The sequence below is a fragment of the Elephas maximus genome, chromosome 10 (genome assembly GCF_024166365.1).
Source record: "Elephas maximus indicus isolate mEleMax1 chromosome 10, mEleMax1 primary haplotype, whole genome shotgun sequence".
Taxonomy (NCBI): Eukaryota; Metazoa; Chordata; class Mammalia; order Proboscidea; family Elephantidae; genus Elephas; species Elephas maximus.
In genome coordinates this window covers 103,239,602-103,248,147 of record NC_064828.1, presented here as the reverse complement: position 1 = coordinate 103,248,147, position 8,546 = coordinate 103,239,602, and the positions used below count along the sequence as shown (strand labels likewise).

At 44.0% G+C, this 8,546-nt stretch overlaps 1 protein-coding gene across 5 annotated transcripts in view; it reads left to right on the top strand.

Annotated features, from left to right (window-relative positions):
• The first annotated feature begins 1,541 nt into the window (after nt 1-1,541).
• Nucleotides 1,542-8,546, top strand: part of FOXN3 (forkhead box N3) — a 466,036-nt gene continuing 459,031 nt past the window's right edge. For 4 of the 5 annotated variants that reach the window (XM_049898928.1, XM_049898935.1, XM_049898925.1 and 1 more), the window contains exon 1: nt 1,542-1,695. The gene's annotated coding sequence lies outside the window, so the exon portion shown is untranslated. The remainder of the gene's footprint in view (nt 1,696-8,546) is intronic. The other variant, XM_049898936.1, reaches the window with a different exon arrangement.

Here is an 8,546-nt window from a genome sequence, read left to right as displayed (position 1 = left end):
AAATAGTTGGGAGGCCAGGAGGTAGTCTGGGAAATGTTGAAGACTGAGGCTGGGATTCCAGCTCTCAGTGCTCACAGGCTGTGTGATTTCCGGCAAGTCACTTAACCTCACAGAACCTCCACTTTGTCTTTTGAAAATTGGGGATTGTACTATCTATCTTCTCCCAGAGGTGTGCTAAACATCACGTGAGACATATGCTCGAATACTTTGAAGACTGACAAGTGTAACATATTATCAACTAGTTCTTTGCCAGAATGTCAGCCAGCAGAAAAGGTGTCTTTGATGCTTAATTAATACTAAAAATCTTCCATTAAATTTATTTAGCTATAATTGGAAAAAGGGAAGGGTAAGAATACTTTTCAAAGGGACTTTTTCTGCTCCAAAAATAGAACCCAGAAAACACATATTTGATTTTCTTTTTAGCGTCAACCACAACGCCATTGTTATTCACAGTTTCATAGCATTGTGACCTTCAAACTTGGTGCTGTCAGTGAGTGAAAGAAAGTGCCCAGTCTCGGGGTCTTTCAAGCAGGCTTTTCTAACTAAAGCAGTTTTATTTTCAATTAAGGTCTAATGGAATTGTCCTTCTGGATGAACACTGACGAGTTTAACACTTCCCCCGGTGGGCTGGGGGGAGAAGGCTCTGAGAGGTTGCTGGAAGCCTTTTTGGGACAAATGAAGGGACTCTGTAATAGGGCTTCATTTAACACCCTTTCCCCACTTATAAAAGAGGAATCTAGAACTTACATTTCCCCTCATTGTACACTAGCTGATTTGTGTATAAATCTAGGAACATAATTTACTTTCAGTTTACTGAATTTGTGAATTTTTGCATTCGTTTTAATTTATAATTACGTTTTCTCTATGGGGCACACCATATGCCACCATTAATTCTTTCTCGTTGATTTCTTAGGAGATACATGAGTGCATATTTTGACGCAATTTTGGAGGTATTTTGAAAATCAAATGACTACGTGTTTAGCCATATGGCGCTTTGTTATTTAAAACAGCATACTAGAAAGAGAAAGCAAAGATGCAGAAGGACTTGTTAACAGGAAAAAAAAAATACATCATTGGAAAACTGTTTAAAACATTGTTTTAAACATGAACATTTTCAACCTTCTTAAAATTATTGCGTTGTATTTTTGAAATCTCTCTTTATTGATCCCAAACTGCCTCTTACTTTCTGGGAATGTACCATATTGCTAGTGGCCCAGGCAAAGTGATGTACTCCTGTTCCTGCCCTGTACTTTACAGTGGGGCTGCAAATATTAACATGTACTTCTAGGAGTTAGTCGCCCTCGATGTTTTTCCTTTAACATCCTATGCCAGAATTTGACATTAAGCTCCAGTTCTTCCACATACACCGTGGCCGTTTTTGAAAGCGGCCGGAGGGGTTTTCGGTTTTCTGGGGAGTTCACGGTGCCCCCAGGCCGCCTGCGGCACTTGCGGGCTGCGGCCCGGGCCGCCGGCGGGCACGGCGCGCACTAGGACCCAGCGGGGCTCCGGGCCGGGTGGGAGCCGCGCCGCCGACCCCGGGCGGGCGCCGGGCGCTGGAGCCGGGGTTCCGGCCGCGATCGGCTGCAGCTCGGCCGGGAGACGGGCGACCCGGCGGCAGGGCCACGCGCGAGTCCAGCGCCGCCGCAGCCCCCCGATGCGGCCACGAGAAGCAGCGGGGGGGGGCAGCGATCGAAGGTAATGAACGTGGGGGCTCATTTCCTGCCTCCTCGTCTGAGGCTTGGGTGCAGCACTGGCAGGAGGAGCCCTCGGCGTGCAGGCTGCTGCATTTGGGGGCACCCTTTGATTTTTTTAAGGTGCCCGGTCCCCGTATTTCCACCTGGTTTCAGATTGATTTATAGCCTGCAGCCCCAAGCGGGAAAGACCCAGCCATGGCAAGTTGCTTATTTTCATTAGTTTTGGCTCAAAAGTAAGTTCATTAAAAAAAAAAAAAAAAAAAAAGTTTCCCAGGAATTTGTGGGTCGTCGTTTTAAAAATGGTTGTTTTAAAAATGTCAGACAGATGACTATCTCTTGAAAATGATCAAATCATGGATGGACTTCTGTTGATGACTTCTCGGGCAGCCCGGCTGTGTGGGCTGCCCAGGCATTACTTTTATTTTCAAGGAACTAACGTGTTAAATGTGGAGTTTGTCTTGGGCAGAGTGTACAGCATTGCTGTTGCCACTGCTTTGCTATCAATTATAAACAGTGTCAAATCCGTGGGCAGTGAAACCTCTTTTCAAAGGCTGTAACTGGTTATCCTGACTTGACACAGACAGATGAGAGAGTTGCCGTTGAGGGGAGTAAAAATATTTCCCTTTTTGGAGAAACAGCGTTTGGTGGAGAAAACCATGATCACGGCTCTCTCGAAGCCGGAGAGACTATTTTTCATGTTTTGTTTATACTCCGGGGATGACATTTGGGGCAGGGAAACGCAGGCTTTTTCGGCGGCTTTTAATTGTGAGGTTATTAATTTATTTTATTTATTCGTTTCCATTGGTGGGACTCGGGGAGCCCTCCGCCACACGCTGGGTTTAAGGTGACACATTTGCTAGCAGTTGGGACACAAGGTTGCAGATGTAAAATGTGCCTCCCCAAAAGGTCTGGTCGGCTGGGGGCTCCCATGTGGAGCTGGCGTAGGCAGGGCGCGACCGGCTCATTGAAGGAAAAGGGAGTCATTTTCCTTAGCTAAGGAAGACATCCTGTTATATTCCTTTTGTTCCCTGTTTTTCATTGATCGCCAGCTCTGCCTGAGAGAGGAGAGGCGCTGGGGGGTGCGGAGCTGGGAAGACGGCACAGGCGACTGAGGCCCCGCTTCTCTTCCCCTGATTGGTCAGTAGGATTGAGACTTAGGAAAACAGTCACCCAAAACCTTCTTTTTTAAAATCGAGCCGTCTTTTTCAGATTCGCCGTCGTGTGCTCAGATTTCTGCAAGATTGATATTTAAGTCAGGCGCCGTTGGCTTGAGCTACCTTGATGTTTAATTTGTTGTTGTTTCTATCCAGATAAAGTAGGCCATTTTGGTGACAAATTTCTTTGCAGCCCTCAGCTACTAGCTTACGTTTAGAGACGGATTGCTTTACAATACATTCCCAATTATTTCAACCCAGAAGTTGTAGAGTGCAAAGTTGCTCAACTTAGAAGAATTCTTCCTGACCATTATTTTCGATGTGTTTAAAATATCAAGGAGCCCTGGTGGCGCAGTGGTTTCAGCGCTCGGCTGCTAACCGATAGGTCGGCGGTTCGAACCCACCAGCCGCTCCGGGGGAGGAAGAGCCGGCAGTCTGTTCCCGTAAAGCTTTCAGCCTTCGAAACCCTGTGGGGCAGTTCTACTCTGTCCTGTAGGGCCACCATGAGTCAAAATCCACTCGACGGCAGGGGGTTTGGTTTCGGTTTATTTAAACATCAACATTGGCAGATGGATGCTTAACTATGCCATTGCTTTGATAATTGAAGTGGCTTGTGCCTTAACATGTTCCACGCACGAAATTTAAGTCTGAGACAGTGACAGAAAAGACAATGACGAGCGAACAATCACAATCAGCTTGTAGACTATTATAAGAAATTGGGGCATCTGGTTTGAGGAGAATGCATTTCACATCCAAGAAAAAGAGTATTCGTCACTGTCTAAGAATATGAAATAATGAATATTGTGAAAAGTTATAGCTATAAGCAGAATATAAGGCCCCTGGACATCTTCCCTTGAGCCTTAAAACCCCTCATTAAAGAAGCCCTGTCCCAGAAGTTGTTAAACGTATAAACACTTTTCTGATTGGCTCAAGAATTTAGACACAGGAAGTGGATGGTATCTAATAACTGAGGAGTGGAGACATGGTTGTCATGGAAACAGAGAAGAGTAACTCCACACCCCCACCACACACACACATACACACACACGACCGCGACCAGCACTTTAAAAAGAAAGAAAGAAAAAAAAAAAAAAAAACCCTGCATGTCATCACAGATGTCTGGAGAACATGCTTTCTCTTTCCCACGGCATCTGCTGAAACCTGAGACGGTGCCTGTCAAATCAAGGTCATTTTACAACAACAACCAAAAATGCGCCGTCTCCTGGATTTCATAACGGTCTTTTTATTGAAAGTATGCGACGGAAAAGCCTACAAGCAAGCATGGGCACACGCGCTTACTTAGCATGTTGCGACTTCTGACTTGTGCAAGGGCAGGCTGAGAAGTATGTGTCTGAGAGCTTAACAGTGGAGTTGAACTGATTTCTGTCTGCTGTTGGAAGCCAAACTCTTCTGAGAGCCGTGAAGACTAGAATGTGATCTGTGGACGAAGAGTCATCTGGGGAAAGGTAGAAATGAAGCTTTTTTTTGTTTGCAAGAGTGTTCAAAGTTGGACTGCAGCAGTCGAACTGGGAGCTGTGGGCATTTTGGAAGCCTGCTCTGAGGCTGCCCGTGCGGACCTAAATGAAGACTGTCCGGTGCTTCGGAAAGTGTCAGAGACCGTGTTCTCAGTAGCTGAACCAGGAAAGGAAAAACCCCTAAATGGAAATAAGAGCGGTTTCAAAACTGCAGTTGTTATTATTCAGTCAACTTAGAAAAGTTTCCCTTTCTTTTGTGGATGGGAAAGAGTGCTTCAGTTTTAAGGGTAAATGAGAGGTTCTCCAGATTACTGTTGCAAACATTTCCAGTGTCTTGGTAATGGTTTCAGTGAGGGGAGTGAAGAAAGGAGAGAGATTTGGAGACTCCCCCCCGCCCCTTCATATTGCTAAGTGAAAAATAACCAAGGAGGCGCTTTCCTAAATTTTGACTTTGGTGATGGAAACGCAAGCTTGTAAATATAAAATATCAGCATTTCTTATGCTTTCATATCTTGTCAATGGTAATCTTTGCATTTTCAGTTCTTGATACTCATTTAGAAATATCTCCCTTCTAATCATGGTGATTTATAGTATTGCAGTGCTTTATCTTAATTGAAAATGGCCAGTTTTAAATCTTATTCAGTTAACGTGTTGATCTTTTAAAAAGCAGCAAATTTCCTTAATTTTCATCAACTAATTCCATGGGTGGGGCGTTGAAGGAGGAAGTTGGAAGTGTCCGGAGGGAGGTGGAAGAGTCCGGAGGGAGGTGGAAGAGTCCTAACTATATTTTAATGTTTATATATTTTTTATATCTGTGTCATGGCTGGAATCCCTGGTGGCATAGTAGTTAAGTACTATGGCTGCTAACCCAAAGGTCAGCAGTTCAAATCCACCAGGTGCTCCTTGGAAACTCTATGGGGCAGTTCTACTCTGTCCTATAGGGTTGCTATAATTCCGAATTGACTTCATGGCAATTTTTTTTTTTTTTTTAATGTTGTAGGAAATACAGATGTTAACAGGGATGTAGCATCATTTCGATGACTTTCCCTATATTTCATCATCCCATATTGTCAGATATTTAACTGTATGGAATTTGATGAAGAAAGTTAAGTTTAATGACACAAGTGTTCTGTTTTAGCAAAGGATTTCCTGTCGGAACCTTTCTTATCTGCAAGTATGTTCATTGGCAGGAAACCTGTCAGTTGCTTGTTTTTACAAACTGGAGGAAATGAATGGGATTTGTTGGGTTCTAGAATCTACCTTCGTTCTCCATTGTCCGTCGAATTGTTTTCTCAGAACACTTCATTTTTAAAGGGACTTTTCAGGTGTACAGTTAAATCGGTCCAAACCTTTGGCCTTTCTGTTTATTTCTTTTTGACTTTGGGCTTTAAAAAAATTGATCGTTATGCTATCATGTACGACTTATTTTACCAACACAAATTAACAAGATGTTCAATAAAATTCCAATTCATTTTCAGCTGTCAGACAGTCACACACATACTCATAGAAGCTGGTGCTTTCTTCTGGCTCTGCCAAATTTCTAATAATTATTCCAGAATCCCAACCAAATGCCAGCCAGCCTCGATTGTGAATTAGCATAGGGAAGAAAGGAAGAGGCAGAGCTTCGTCCTTCTCTTTGCTGTAAGAAGGTGCCAGAGAGGGGCAGAAGAAGGGGAAGAAGGGGAAAGGAGTATTGTTGTTGGGTGCCACCATCTAGTTGATTTTCTACTTATAAAGATAGCGTGTGACGAGAGTAGAACTGCCCTATTGTGTTTCTCAGGCTGCCATCTTTACAGTAGCAGATCCTCAGGTCTTTCCCCCATGGAGCTGCCAGGTGGGTTCGAGCTGCCAACCTTTTGGTTAGCGGTTGAGCTCTTAACTGTTGTGCCACCAGGGTTCCTGGGGGAAGGAGACTAAAGCCATTTTCCAATATGTATGAGAAAAACAAATCTTAATTTTGAAGGGATTTATTGTGCAAAACTCTGGATTACATTTTGGATGTTGTAAATGAGTACATTTCATAGTCTCAACCCATGTATGTTTCAAATTCTGCAGGTGTCAGAAAGGATGAGATTCTTTAAAGGAAAACAAAAACAAACAAAAAAACCAAACCTATTGCCGTGGACTCAATGCGACCCTAGAGGACAGAGTAGAACCGCCCCATAGGGTTTCCAAGGAGCGGCTGGTGGATTTGAACAACTGAACTTTTGGCTAGCAGCCATAGCTCTTAACCACTGTGCCACCAGGGCTCCTCTTTAAAGGCAAAGAAGTGCCCAAACCACCATTTGAAGGGAACAGCCTGAGGAGGGGGGTTAAAGTTGCCTGAGGGAGAGAGAACCCTTTATTGCAATGGTTTTCACACATTTTTTTAAGACATCATTTTTGCTTTATATTTAGCACCAAATGGAATCTTACGCAATACCCTAATATATGAGTCAAATAAAAACAGATGTGCTGTGGAGGAAGTGGGGCCAGAAGCCGGAGCCCTCTTTCTGCCCCTGGGCTGTGCCTGGGGTTTACCCTAGAATCTTAGTACCGCTGGGAAATAGTTTAAAAACCACTGCCTTTAAAGTGCCCAACAAATGATCTCATGGCAGCCTGAGGGTATTGAATGCAGAGTCCTGAAACCTCTTGGCTAAAGGGATAACTCTTGCCTTGACACTTTAAGAGGGTGCTTGTGCTCAGAGTGAGTAGGGGAAAGGTAGTAGTTAGGTATGTAATACACTGTACTGAAATCCGCTGACATGTGTTTACAGAAAAACAAAGGACCCACTCTCCCGAGGAAAATGTCCTAGTCCAGCCTAGAATGAAGGAAGGGGAAAGAATGTTAGCAGGGATTACTTACAAACCAGGACTCCCTTTCCTTATAAGATGTAGAAACATCACACAGAAGTGTTTGAGAAGAATTGATTATAATTTTACTCGAAAAAAAAAAAAAAAAACTGAAGGCATGGATTTATTCTGTTACCACCTCAGAACCTGTTGGATCACTGTTATTCTGTTAGTGAGTGAAAGTAATTTCCTATTAAGCATCATTCATGAAATGAAAGTTTGCCGGACTATGTAACCTGCCTTGCTGAGACACTAGTGTTCTGAGTGTTGCTTAAAATGCGAACACAGAGATGACATTCGAATATCATCGGGTATATTCATATGATCTATTATGAGATTGTACAGAAGTGGCAATATTGAGATTGAGCTCAGTTCTCCCCTTTACATCCCCAAAACTACCAGTAGTAAGGATTTCTGGGGGCGATGGTGCAAACATTTAACCTGCTCATGCTGCTAACTGAAAGACTGGAGATTGGAGTCTACCCACAGGTGGCTTGGAAGAAGCCCTGGAGATCTACTTCTAAAACATCAGCCACTAAAAACCCTATGGAGCACAGTTCTACTCTGACACCCACAGGTTGTATGAGTCAGAATCGACTTGACGGCACCTGGTTTTTACTGGTAGAGGTTACAGACTGAGGAATCCCCTTCTGTTCCACCCTTGATTGTCAAAGTCATTTGATTCGTAGGAGCACGGGGTACAGAGAAAACAGCAGAGATTTCGGCCAAATGGTAGTAGAATTGTGCTTCTGTGACCACAGCCAGCCTCCCTGCTTTGTTCTTGGAGGTGGCACAGTTGGGGCTCTGTGGTGGTAGAAAGGATATACCCCAATTACTTCCACTATTTACTACACCCTCTATTCCACTGTGCTTGCCCTGTGTCTACCACCTGTGCAGGGTTAGAGATGTTCTGGAAAGCCACACATCTTCTAGCAATTTGTGTTTTAGAAAATATTTCCTCCACATAGTTAAAACTAGTATAGACACCAAATTGTTGGCTATGGTGGTGTTGTTCTGGGCCATCGGGTCAATTCTGACTTATAGCGGCCCTTTAGGACAGAGCAGAACTGCCCCATAGGGTTTCCTAGGCGGAGGGAACCCTGGCCACGCAGTGGCTAAAGCATTCAGCTGCTAACCGAAGGGTCAGTGGTTGGAACCCACCAGCTGCTCCACGGGAGAAAGATATGGCAGTCTGCTTGCGTAAAGATTTACAGCCTTGGAAACCCTATGGGACAGTTTTACTCTGTTCTATAGGGTCACTATGAGTTGGAATTGATTTGATGGTATTGGGTTTTGGTTTAATTTTTATGGGAGCAGATAGCCAGTTCTTTTCTTCCAAAGAGTGGTTGGTGGGTCGAACCACCCACCTTTTGCTTAGCAGCCAAGCGCTT